This window comes from Vigna radiata, chromosome 2, assembly GCF_000741045.1.
Source record: "Vigna radiata var. radiata cultivar VC1973A chromosome 2, Vradiata_ver6, whole genome shotgun sequence".
NCBI lineage: Eukaryota > Viridiplantae > Streptophyta > Magnoliopsida > Fabales > Fabaceae > Vigna > Vigna radiata.
The window spans coordinates 15,626,420-15,640,660 of NC_028352.1; positions in this window are offsets into that span (position 1 = coordinate 15,626,420).

The following is a 14,241-nucleotide window of genomic DNA, read 5'->3' on the forward strand; positions in this document are numbered from 1 at the left end:
ATGAGAATTAGTGTAGGATTTGATTGATGTGACAGATTTAAAAAATTTATTTGATTGTTAGAAATTAAAGATTATCAAAATGTCCCTAGTTATTAAAGTAATATAAAATTATTATATTTAATTGTAAAAATATTTATAAAAAATAAAAAATTAAAAATAATTATTAAAAATATTTTTTAAAAAGTAAAAAAATTATAATTTGAAAAAATATATAATTATAATAATTAAACAAAAATACCCTGTTAAGAAATCCATGCATTCATATAATAATAATAATGATTATTAATATTATTCTTATGTTGTAAATTAAGCTTGGCGAAATGGCCGGTAGAGCATCTGGCGGAGAAAAAACGTTGCACGAAACACCCACATGGGCAGTGGCTGCAATTTGCACAGTCTTCGTCATTCTCTCTGTTTTAATTGAACAAGGAATCCATTTACTTGAAAAGGTTCATTTTTGTTCTGGTTTTTTTAACTTGTTATAAACTATAAACTGTTATGCGAAATTGGATTAGATCGTGACCAAGTTATTCGTTAATTCTCACTCTCAGTGGTTTAAAAAACGACATAAGAAAGCCAAGAGTGAAGCCATTATTCTACCTAATTTTTTTCCACAAAAAAGGAATAACGAAAATGGCGTTGCTCTACAGATGAAGAAATGGAAAGCTTGGGAAGCTGAAACATCCTCTCTCGAGTATCAATTTACAAATGGTAAGACATCTTCATGAACTTCTGAAAAAGTGAAAGATGTTAGGATTCATGATGATTTCAATGTTAATATTTTGTTGTGAACAAACCTCCATCCTATGCGGCCTTCTCCTCAACCCCAAAGCCACCATTGCTTCCATGGGAGGCCAAGAACATGTTAACCGCATCAGCCCATGCACGTTGACAGCGGCACAGAATCGAATAAACATTGCTTGGAACCGGATACCCCAAGTCTGTAACCGAATACACCTTCTTTGCAACTTCTTCTAAATGCTGGAACCAGATACGGTATTTTGTGGAACTGAATACATGCCCATGAAGATCTCTTCTTCAACCGCTGCTTCAAGCTTTCCTCATCTCCATGCAATTGCTTCTCATCACCAACCGCGTTCTTCCTCATCCATTAACCACTCTCTTTGTCTTCAACTTAATCACACAACTTCAATCTCGAATAGAATGGTATCGGGACCTATCTCGTCGGGGATGTTGTTCTGCGAGGATCTAACATAGAGGAGAGAAGTTGAAGATGACCTGAAAGAATGGGACTGAACTACCCCCTTCAGAGAGTGGCAATTCCATGAAACGGCGCACCTGATAGGGTTGGAAAACGACAGCGCATGCGTGGCGGAAATGGACTGGGTAACGCCGGTGGCTTAATCACATGGTTGGGAATTGATTATTTAACTGAAGAAGAAAATATTTTTCTTTATTTATATTATGGAAGGCAAAATTTTGTCGTGGAATTGATGAAATAGTACAAGGTATATTAGTCTTTTATACCTAAATCATCGCAAATCACACCAAAATAGAGAGATGAATTGCACAGTAAAATCTCGCAAATTGTTGCTTTTCTCTATTTGCAAATCACTGCAAATCAGCGCAAAGGAACATTACTTCTCTCGCAAATCCATCTGCGCTAATCATCCCGTACACAGTGTTAAGGTTTTTTACTTTTTTTTTTAATTTTTATTTTATTTTTTTAAAATTATTAATAACATTAATAATAATAATAAAATTTATACTAATTATAATATTATTATTATTATTATTATTATTATTATGATTATTATAATTATTATTATTATTACTATTATTCTTACTTAGAAACTTTTATTCTCTTCACAACCACAACCTCTGCCACCTTTCCTTCTTTTTATCTTCTGTCACCAACAATGCCAGCGTCTCCGATGGGATGATCCTTTCCTCCTTTCCTTTCCCAGCAAACCTCCTCTCTCCGCGCTCTCCTTTCTCCGCGCTCTTGAGGGAGGTAATGGTGACTTTGGAACCTAACGGAGATGTTCCAAGTACATATGCATTTTCTATCACTTTTACCCTTAACTACTTCGCTAATATAACCTAAAATGAATATTCTGCCTGACAATTCAGAACCCAAATTTCTAAGAAGCTATTTATTAAACTACTCCAATTTCACATCAATAGATAACCGAGAAGGGAGACAAAATTTTTGAAATAAACATGAAAATCTTGAAGAAAAAGGGGACAAAAGGAAAGAAAGTATCCAATCATGGGATATAGATTATAGATTATTAGATTACATTTCCATTTATATACGCTGTATGAATTTGTCCTTTTCACATAACCTGGTATACCTGAGAATGGTAGCTTAAAATTGTAGTAAGTAACTTGCCATTCAAAATTGTTTCTTCTGTCTTAAAATATTTTTAACTAGAGAAATGTCAAATCATCTTTAAAGATTATCTCAGTAATCCTACTTCATCCTAGTCTTTAGAAGGATTTAGCATTTTATTTTTGACTATATGTTTTGGGATAATGATATTTAGACAACATTTTTTTGACAACATTTGAACATTGATTACGTGTCAATCTGTAATTGGTCAAAAATTATTTCACACTAATGTTTATGATTATTATTATTGATTGTGGAGTAATTTTTGACCAATCACAGATTGACACGTAATCAATGTTCAAATGTTGTCAAAAAAATGTTGTCTAAATATCATTATCCTATGTTTTGTACTAGATTCTAAGAAGTCTTCAAGTAATTATTACTAAAACTCTGTCAGTTACTTTCATGCATAGGTGTTGAATTTATTATGTTTATTTCTAGATTTGGTTGTTAAAATTTCATATTTGGTATCTTCATTTTGAAGTTTGTCTTCTAATCATAGCCTTAGTGGGAAGCAAATTGTGCAATTTGAACATGAAAACTTATCTAGATGGTTTATTTTAGTTTGCTGCTAATCTGTCTAAAAGCCTGTAGATTCTAAAAACCTATAGATTCAAGACACAATTAGCTGCATTGGATTAATAAACGGTGTGCTTAAATATGATATGATTGTTTTCTTGTAACTAGGTATTTTTTGGTAACTCCAACTTTTAAATTGATGTAGTTTGGTTGATCAGTAGATTGATCATTTAATTAATTTTGATAATAATAACCAGGCATGATGTCGTGGGATGACAACACACCCCAACGTGTGTTATTATTTGGATTAAATATGTTTTTGATCCCTTAACTTTCAGTGAAAATTAGAATTAGTCCCTCTTCAAAACCTTTGTCTAATTTAGTTCCCCAACTTTAGAAATGTATGAATTTAGTCCTTTTAACTAAATTTTGTTAGGTTTATTTGATGTTTCAAGCGCGTTTCATGATAGCATTTGGGTTGTTTACACTGTTTGACACATTTGGTTTTTAATGTTAACTGATAAACGTGGTGGAAACATCAAATAAAGTTAACAAAATCTGGTTAAAACAAATAAATCCACGTCGTACTAAAGATTGGGGACTAAATTGGTCCAAAGTTTCGAAGATGGACTAATTCCAATTTTCACTAAAAGTTAAGGGACCAAAAACATATTTAACCCTTATTATTTTAATATAATATTGCAAAGATATGTGTCGTTTTATTTGGAGAAAGTTTCGAGCTTGGACCGCAATCCATGCTTCCAAGTTTGACTTGGGGATTTTCTCAACTGGTGCCAACGTCTTTTCCCGCAACGTCTTTTTCCCCAAGCTACGGTGTTGCCAACGTTTTTTCATGTGCAACGTTTATTTTTGTAACGTTTTAATTTATTAAAATATTATTTTTCTTAAATAGAGCACTTCCTCTATTGTGGGAGACTTGCAATACGCGGATAAGTTTACATGTTTCAAAAAAAAAATCGTGATTTTGTCAGTTTTGTTACAACATGTGATACTTTGTAATTTATATTTTCAGTGTTCTGTTACATTTTGCATGTAATTATTCAACACTGAAGGTCTTAGGCCTCTAGACATTATTTCTTGAACTTGTACTACATGTTCAACACTTCTTAACCTCATGTTTTACATTTTTATGACTGCTTCAGATAACGGGGAGAATAGAGTTTAACAGCACTTTGTATTCATCAAGCACTTTGTATTCGTCAAGCACAGATAGGAATTGCTTCCATAGTTCACCTGTATGTGTTTCTAGCCAAACCTTATGAGCTAATGGGAGACCAATTTCCTCGAAACGTTTCAGTTCTTTTATTTAAGACACTTTCTTTAATGCTTTATTATATATCCATTCGTCTAACCATCTTTTCGGACCGTCTAACAATTCCAACATGACTTTAAGCGTTTATTTATCAAAAAAATTTAAAAAACACTACTCAATCCTTTTCCTTTCTAGTATTTTCTTGTATTTCAAAGGTATTAAAGTTATTAAAGCTCGAGTTTTGTGTTCGTTGCTCCTAAGAGCAACCTTCTTTGTTTAGTTTTTGTCTGTTTTAGCATTTAATGTTTCTGTTAGGGATTATTAGAAATCCCCTCACCGTTATAAAAGGGCTTCCGGTACTTAATTGAGGAATAATAAGAAGAATGCACAAGATCAATACAATAGCAAGCGTTTTGTTTTCACTTACCTCTGTCCAGGTGCTTTTCCTTTCTTCTTGTTTTGTTCCGTTCCAGTGGGTGTTTGTCTTCTTGCTTTGCCATCGCACCTCCATGGAGAGCTCTCGCGTTCTGCTTCTCTCATACGACTCACAGTCTTCAATTTCACCTAACATCTGACACCACAAAGCCTATCGAGGAAGAGTTATTCTCATGTTTTGGGTTAAAAGGCTTTTGGGCCTATGTTGCGTGGTTTGGGACGATTTTAATATGGCATCAGAGCAGGTTTAGAACCTGTTCTGCCTCTATTTTCGCTGCATTCTCGTTTCATGATTTCTTGGTGTTCTTTTCTTGTTTGTTGCCTTGCCACTGCCAGTATGGACCAAGTCAACAATCCTTCCAATCCTTATATTACCTCCACCCGGGAGAAAACCCAGGTATTTCGCTTATCTCACAAATTTTTGATGAATCAAACTATACTTCTTGGAGCAGAAGTATGAGAAGGGCTCTACTATCCAAGAACAAATTGAAGTTTATAGATGAAGGGATCAAGAAACCACAAAGAGAGGATCCTCTTTATGATCCTTGGGAAAGAAGCAACATGATGGTGTTGTCTTGGATTATCAAGACTCTCTCAGCTCAAATAGCAAAAAGTGTTGTATATGTTGAAGATGCTCAAGAATTATGGGAAGAATTAAAGGAGAGATTTTCAAAGCGAGACCACTTTAAATTCTCAGATTTGCTGCAAGAAATACATTCCATCAAGCAAGGGGAAAGAAGCGTGAATCAGTATTTCACTGATTTGAAAATACTATGGGAGGAGCTGGAATTTCTAAGACCCATCCCACGCTGTAGCTGCAAAATCCCTTGCACCTGTGATCTATCTAAAGCTGCCCAAAATACAGGGAAATGGAACATGTAATATGTTTCTTAAAAGGCCTAAATGACTGTTATAACACTGTAAGGACGCAGATTCTATTGGTGGAGCCCCTGCCAAATATTAATCGCGCCTTTTCCCTCATCATACAACAAGAAAGGCATGAGAAGCATGACTCTAGGCATACTAACCAGACTGAAATCAAGATTCTTGCCAACAATACTGATAGGCAAATCAACTAGAAGAGTGATCAAAGTTGGAGAGGCCATGGGCGTAGTTTTCCAGGTCGCGGCCAAGGAAAGGGGAAAGGAAGAAATCCAAATCAAGGAAAGCAATGCTCTTATCGTCATAAAATGAATCATACTATTGACGAATGTTATTCAAAACATGGATATCCTCCATGGTACAAAAAGGGTGACAACAATGGACAAAACAGTGCAGGACAGAATGAATGGGGATCCACAAATGCCTGCACTGCTTCTGCAGAATCACAGAACAATCAACAAAACAATATCAACACCGTTCAAAGCTCCTTCACCCTAGAACAAATAAAAAAAAAATACTGGAAATGCTTGACAAAACCGAAAAAATCTTCCCATAGCATCAGTCAAATGCACAAAGATACCATAGAAGATAGACAAGGTATGTTTTCATGGATCATGGACACAGGAGCCACAGATCATGTGACTCATAACAAAGATTTATTCACAACTTTTAATAAAATCAAACCTATATCTTTTAAATTGCTAAACAACTCTACTGTTACAACTCACTATGCTGGAACCGTGCAATTTTCTCATAATTTCATAATTTTCAATGTTCTATACATACCAGAATTCACTTTCAACTTAATATCTGTCCAATGTTTGACTAGAGACACACACTACACACTGACTTTCTCTTCTAAGTTGTATGAAATCCAAAATGATTGGATGTGCTAAGGTGTACAAAGGGCTCTACTACTTGCAATCTATTGGAAAGAACCTGAAGTCTAGTTTTGTTTTCTCTTATGAGCATGTAAAAATAAATTTGTGGCACTATAGGCTAGGTCACCCAGGACATAAAGTTGTTGAAAGAATATGCAAGGATTTTCCTTATATTCAAACTGATTCAAATAGTGCTTGTGATATTTGTCATTATGCAAAGCAACACAAATTGCCTTTCCCTAAACATAATTCCTTATCCGCTAATTGCTTTAATGTTATACACTGTGATATTTGGGGTCCTATCTCCACCCCTTCTGTGCATGGGCAGAAAGATTTCCTTACTATTATTGATTATTGTAGCTAGTAGGCACACTTAGGGTTTTCTTATGCACAATAAGGGCCAAACCAGAGAACTTCTATTGTCTTTTATCATGAAAATCAAAACCCAATTTAATAAAACTGTTAAAATAATCAGAACCGACAATGGTCCATAATTTAACTGTCCCAACATTTATAACACGCATGGTATTGAGCATCAAACCAGCTGTGTTGAAACTCCACAACAAAATTCTGTTGTGGAGTGAAAACACCAACATATATTAAATGTTACTCGTAGTTTGGTTTTCCAATCTAATATTCCTTATCCTTATTTTATATACTTAATCAATAGATTGCCTTTGCCTATTATTAAAGATAGAACTCCTTATGATGTTTTGAACTGTGATTCCACCACTTATGTTAATCTAAAAGTTTTTGGATGCTTGTGCTTTGCTTCCACTTTGGAAAATATCAGAAGCAAACTTGACTCTAGGGCCAGAAAAGGGATTTTCCTAGGATACAAAAATGGGGTAAAAGGATACATTGTCCTTGACATTAACACTAGGGAAATCTTTATCAGTAGGAATGTAATATTTTATGAAGATATCTTTCCCTATAAAAATAAACAAGGAAATAATGGTAACTACAATGAAAATGAGGAATGTACATCTTTTCTGTATAATTTTCCTTGTAGCCAGAGAGAGTCTTAGACCGAGGGTGGAAGAGATGATCAAAATCTCACAGATAATATTGTTGACAGTACTGAAAGTTTGAACTTTGTTGAGGAGGAACAAAGAAATAATCAGAGGAGATCAAATAGGGTGAAAAGAACCCCTGAATACTTGAAGGACTATGTACAAACTGGTCAGTCACCTTCTACATCTTTATGTCTAAAAAATGGGTTAAAAACTCCTTACCCTATCAATAATATCTTATCTTATGAGTCCTTATCTAACAAACAATTAAGATACACTCTTGCCATAAATGTTACAAAAGAGCCTAATTCTTATGCAGAGGTTAGAAGCAATCCTGAATGGACTGATGCAATTAAGAAAGAGATCAAAGCTTTGCAAGACAATGGCACGTGGTATTTGACTGAGCTTCCTCCTAGAAAGAAGTCCATTGGCTGTAAGTGGGTTTACAAAATAAAACACAAAGTTGATGGTACTGTGGAAAGGTATAAGGCCCGATTGGTGGCCAAAGGGTATACCCAACAAGAGGGTATAGATTTTTTGGAAACATTCTCTCCTGTTGCTAAACTCACATCTGTCAGGCTCTTACTTGCCCTTGCTGCCTCAAGGAAATGGTTTTTACATAAACTTGATGTTGATAATGCTTTCTTACATGGAGACCTAAATGAAGATGTATACATGGATCCTCGACCTGGTTTAGACATTGATACAAAAGGGCAGGTTTGTAAGCTCACTAAACCCCTATACGGCCTAAACCAGGCCAGCAGACAATGGTTTGAGAAACTGTCCAGTTTCCTTATATCTGCAGATTATGTTCAGTCCAAATCTGACCACTCCCTATTTGTTAAGAAAACTTCCACCAATTTTACTGATTTACTTGTATATGTTGATGACATTGTGTTAGCAGGGAATTCCATAAGTGAGATTACTCACATAAAGGCTCTCCTACATCACCAATTTCAAATAAAAGATCTTGGAGAACTCAAGTACTTTCTAGGGTTTGAGGTTGCTAGATCTAAGAAAGGGATACATCACTACAAGAAAACTGACAATTACATACGACCCAAATCCGTATATAACGTTGAAAATTCTATATAAAATTTGGTTATATACGGATTACATACGGTCAAAAATCCATATATAAAATGGTTGTAGCTAGTGTTAGGTACGGATAATCCGTATATAATTTATATACGGATGATTCGTATATAATTTATATATAACATGCCTGCCCATGTTTAATTACACAAATAACATATTAAAACAGTCATCAAATCACAACAGACCTGCCCATTATATAATTCAAACATTTCACATATATTTAAGTCTTAAGTCATAAACATTCACTAGTGCAAAAACGCTGTTTAACGTCACCAAGTACACGTCGGTTTCCTAATAACCCGACGTCTATGATTGCACGGTTGCATTATCGTAAATAGATTGGTAAACTAGACATCAGTGTCAAGGTAAGGCGACGTCTATGACATTGTAGACGTCAGACCTGCCGTAAACCGACGTCTAATTGCCTGAGGTAGGTGATAAGATAGTCAATGAACGCCGGTGTTCACGGGGTCCGACGTCTACTGGGTTGCAATTAATGCTGATCACCTAATTCCCAGGCGCTTAAACGTTACTTAGTCAAACGACGATGTTTAAGGCCTGTCTGGAAGGCGGGAAGACAAAAAATTCTTCAACGTAGACGTCGGTGCTGATGGCAAGCGACGTCTATGTGCCTGTAATTGATTATGTTCACAAAACTCGAGGGAATTAGACGTCGGCTAAAAGGGCACCGACGTGAACATCCCTGACAGGAAATCCAACGTCAATCGGTTCAGCTTCTAGACATCGAATAGACGTCGGATCCCCTGAAACCCGACGTCTAATGGGTATTCAAAAAGTCAGTATTAATGTTAACTTGAACGTCATATTAGTTACATACCCAACGTCTATGTGACTATAGACGTCGGGTTATTGACCAACCGACACCCCATTTCATTTTAAATAAACCGTAGACTCTTCGTGGCATTCAGTTTCTGATATCGTGTCTTCATCTTCTCCTTTTTCTCTCGCGGCCTCTTCTTTTTCTCGCTTGCGGCACCTCTTCTTTTTCTCTCTTACGGCATTCCGTTGTTGTTTCTGATATCTCCATCGTCTTCCTCCTCTCCTTTTTCTCTCTTGCGACAACCCAGGTGCGTGGTTTTTTTTATGCTTATCGTTTCAACTTTGTTTACTCTTTCATTGATTATCTTCTTCTGGTTCAACTGATGAAAATTTGCTTTCTTTGTGTTGTGTTTTAGTGCAGTTTTGTTCCTTTCTTGGGGTAACGTAGTAACACCTTCTCCATTTGCTAGCTGTCTGATGAAGGTTGATAAACAGTTATTTTCATATGTCAATTTGCACCGAATTATGCCCTTTACTACTTGGAATGAGCCTAGAATAAAGCAAAACTCAATAAATGAGTCTGTTGAGAGACAAAAGTTGTTTTTAGCGATATTATGCTTGTTTTGCATTGTTTTGTAGCTATTTTGAGAAAGTGAAGAATGGAGTTAAAGATACAGGTCGTTGACTCAAGAAAAGAGCAAAAAAATGAAGATTTGAAGAGTCGAAGCACCGCCCGGCGGCACACTTAAACCGTCGAGCGGTCCAGGACGAGGAGTAGGCATGGCGATTGACGCTGGGCGGTTTTGAGGGAAACCGCCGGGCGGCACACTTAAACCGCCGGGCGGTGACTCGCTGGGCTTGGGCATGTTTTCTGTTGCGCTCCTCACCTTTAAATACCCCTATTTCGAGTTCAGAGTTATTCTTTTGACAGGGGAGAACGACCAGACCTAATTTTTCTCTCTAGAGAGGATCTCTTGGATGCTTAGGCTCCTTTTCATCTTTTCTAGGGTTTGCTCTTCCATTCTTCTTCCATTTTTCATCTAGTTTCACCATGTCTATGGTGAACTAAACCTTATTGTTGTTGGGAGAAACAATGTAATCTTTTGATACTCTCTTTTATTGAAACTCTTGATTATTTATATGGTCTCCATATGTTTTGATTGATAATTGCTGGGTTATCATCTGTGCTTAAGGCCTTTATCGTTTAACTCATTCAGTAACGAATGTTTGTCTTTATTGATATGGGGACGTACAGTAATGACATTAACTGGTGAGTAATTTCTTGATTTTGCAATACCACCTAGGGATAGGGGTAGGACGATCAATTGCGCTAACTTCTGTTTATAATGCGGTATTAATTGCTATGGGAGGCTAGGGATAGCAAGCCAGTAGTTAATATTAGGCTCTTTTCGCTGAGGGATCGGGTTAAGGGGAGGCTAAGAAAGTCGCATAACAATTAATTAATCAAACTAATATTCAAGAGGAGTAGATAAGAGAGGGCGGATTAGATGAAATTGTAAACCCCCAACAACATTCATTCATCCATTGTTTTCTTTTGTCAATTGAATCAACTTTATTTTGCATGTTAATATTTTTGTTCTCAAATCCAATTTATTAAATTTTATTTTCAAGTCTTATTATTTTAATTCACGCAAACGAGAAAGTCATTTGAGTCTCTTGGGAAAACGATACTTGGTCTTACCATTTATATTACTTGTACGATTTGGTATACTTGCCAATTTGTCAACAAGTTTTTGGCGCCGGTGCCGGCGACTCGAGGTTTATTTTTCTAGTAGTATGAATTGATTGAATTTGACTTGGTTGTAATTATTTTTGTTTTATTTTTCTGTTAAAGTGCTTTTAGGGTGTGTTTCTTGTGTATGCAGGAAACAATACATACTAGAAGCAGGAAAAACCAAAAACCTCTGTTAGAAGGTCTACCATACAAGAGGAAAAAAAGACGTCCTTCACGTGAGAGATCTCTTTCTCCAGAAGCTACTTCGCATTCTTCACTTGAGACTTGTGCACCAGAGCTTGAGGAGATGGCCAACCAACCTCCTCCTAAACGCACTTTGGGGGACGCAGCTAATTCAATTGGCCCCTTGAACTTTAACAACATTGCAGTTCCAGCAGACAATACAACCAGCATGGTGATGAGTCCGGGGCTCATTTAGTTAGTCTAGAACACCCAATTCCATGGGTTGTCAAATGAAAATCCTTACAAGCATTTGACGACCTTTAGTGAAATTTGAAACACAGTAAAGATAACTGGAGTGACGGACGACAGAGTCAAACTTAGTTTGTTTCCTTTCTCTCTTGGAGGAAACGCAAAAGACTGGTTGAATTCTTTCCCGGAAGGAACATTCAGGACTTGGGAAGCAGTGATCCAACAATTTATTACTAAATTTTTCCCACCCCCAAAAATTAATCAAGGGAAGCTGGAGATCTCTTCGTTCAAACAGGGGATGGAGGAAACGCTTGGGCAAGCATGGGATAGATTCAAAGGTTTATTAAGGGCGACCCCAGTTCATGGGTTCGATAAAACTTCATACTTGCTTGCGTTCCTTAGAGGTTTGCGCGCTCATTCCAAAATGATGTTAGATGCCTCAGCTGGAGGTAGTATTAATAGAAAAACAAAAGATGAGGCGTACAACTTGATTGAAGAGATGGCTTTAANTGAAGTGTCACAGAGTGAGAGGGGCATGCAAAAAGGAGGACTCCTACATCTTCCTACTGAAGACGCTGCAGCAGCACAGAATCACCTCCTCAGCCAGAAACTGGACAAGTTGACAAAGATCATCTCCGAACTTCCTCGGGGACTTAGAAATATTTCTCAGGCTCAACAACTTTGCGATTTATGTGGTGGTGACCATATTAATGGTCAATGTGCTTTCATGGAGGAGATGCAACAGGATGTGAATTACATGGGGGCCCAATTTCAGTACAAGCAGGGAAATTTCAACCAAGGTAATTCTAACCAAGGTTGGAAAAATCAGCCAAGTATTGGGCAAAGCCAGAAGACTTCTTCTGGACAAGGCAGTAACTTCCGGCAACAACCTTCTCCCTTATGGCAACACGTAAGCAGCTTGACTGAGACAGTCAGAGAATTAACTGACAGGTTTGATAAATTTTTGAAAGTCTATGAGTCTCAACAAGCGAGTGATCAGGCAACCTTTAGATCACTAGAGACACAAATAGGACAACTGTCTAAGAGGGTTGAAACCACAGAGAAACATCAATTTCGGGCTAATACTGATGTTAACCCAAAAGATGAGTGCAAAGTTGTTACAACAGGAGGAAAAAGGAAGCCAAAGGAGGAAACAATGGAGATCGAAAGCAGTGATGATGAAGAGGAGGAAAGGATTAATACTTAGCATAAGAAAGGCGAAGAGAAGAAAGCAAAAAGAGAAAAGGAGAAGGAAGATATTAAAGAATCACTCTGCAGGATTCTAAATGAGGCACCCATTAATCGTAGAACATCTTCGCAAACTTCAGAATGTGATGAGAAGATCAAATACTATCTGGGAAAGTTACTTGATCTGGGCTATGAAGAAAATCAGGAACAGTGGGTGAAACCCCGGAAGAAGAACCATCCACAGAAACTAGAGGATTCAGGAGCTTTGACCCTTCCTTGCGTTATCAATGATGTAGATTTAGAAGAGGCTTTGATTGATTCAGGATCAAGCATTAATTTGATGCCTCTCAGTGATTTCAAGAAGATAAAAGGGGTAAAATTAAAGCCTACCAAAGTGATCTTGACAGTGGCGGATGGGTCTATGAAGAAACCTGTTGGAATGGTGGAAAATGCAATTGTGCAGATTGATGAGTTGGAATTTTTCATTGACTGGTGGGCTATCGCAACCCACACAAATTTTATGTGCAAATAAATGCAGTATAGCTAGGGAATGAACCCTAGGTCGTCTCCCAAAGACCCATTTTGCGGTTCGAGAATCGAGTCTAACACCAGGGGGGGTTTGAAAATGTTGGTGAATGTAATTAGACTAAATTAAAACTGAAAATTGAACACAACCAAATATAATCGAAAACATGAAAATGCATGAAAATATTAAACGAGACACTACCACAATCAAATATCTAAACACAATTAAAACTATTTAAAATGCACCACTAAATTAAAAGATGAAAAACAACCCAACATACTATGTAAAATAATTCAAAGACAAATAAATAAACAAACATGATTTTTTTCTCCTACCATTCACGTGACACATGATCATCTACCAATTGAATTTTAAAATTGCATGGCCCAAGGAATAAACCTCTTGCCATGAAGGTGCTGCACCAACATCAATCTCATTTAAATGAAAGAAAATTATGGACCGTGCCCCATTGCTTCAATACCGTCCAGCTGGAGATAATTCACCCTTTTTGCTAGCAATTTGAAATTGTTTCCAGCTGCAACGTGTCATTCCTTGAGGCACCGTGCATCACCAAGAAATTGATAAATGAATTGGCTAAAAAGCCTACTTAACCGAGACATCACTGCTTATACAATTGAAACACGCTGCACATCTCACCCTTTTTCCCAAAATTAAATGCCTAAATTGAAAGCACCGTGCAACACTTTGAAAATAAAATTTCCAAAGATTTGGAGGATTGAAGGATTATGGGAAACCACCGGACGGCACACTTAAACCGCCGGGCGGTGACTCGCTGGGCTTGGGCCTGTTTTCTGTTGCGCTCCTCACCTTTAAATACCTCTATTTCGAGTTCAGAGTTATTCTTTTGACCGGAGAGAACGGCCAGACCTAATTTTGCTCTCTGGAGAGGATCTCTTGGATGCTTAGGCTCCTTTTCATCTTTTCTAGGGTTTGCTCTTCCATTCTTCTTCCATTTTTCATCGATTTTCACCATGTCCATGGTGAACTAAACCCTATTATTGTTGGTGGAAACAATGTAATCTTTTGATACTCTCTTTTATTGAAACTCTTGATTATTTATATGGTCTCCATATGTTTTGATTGATAATTGCTGGGTTATCAT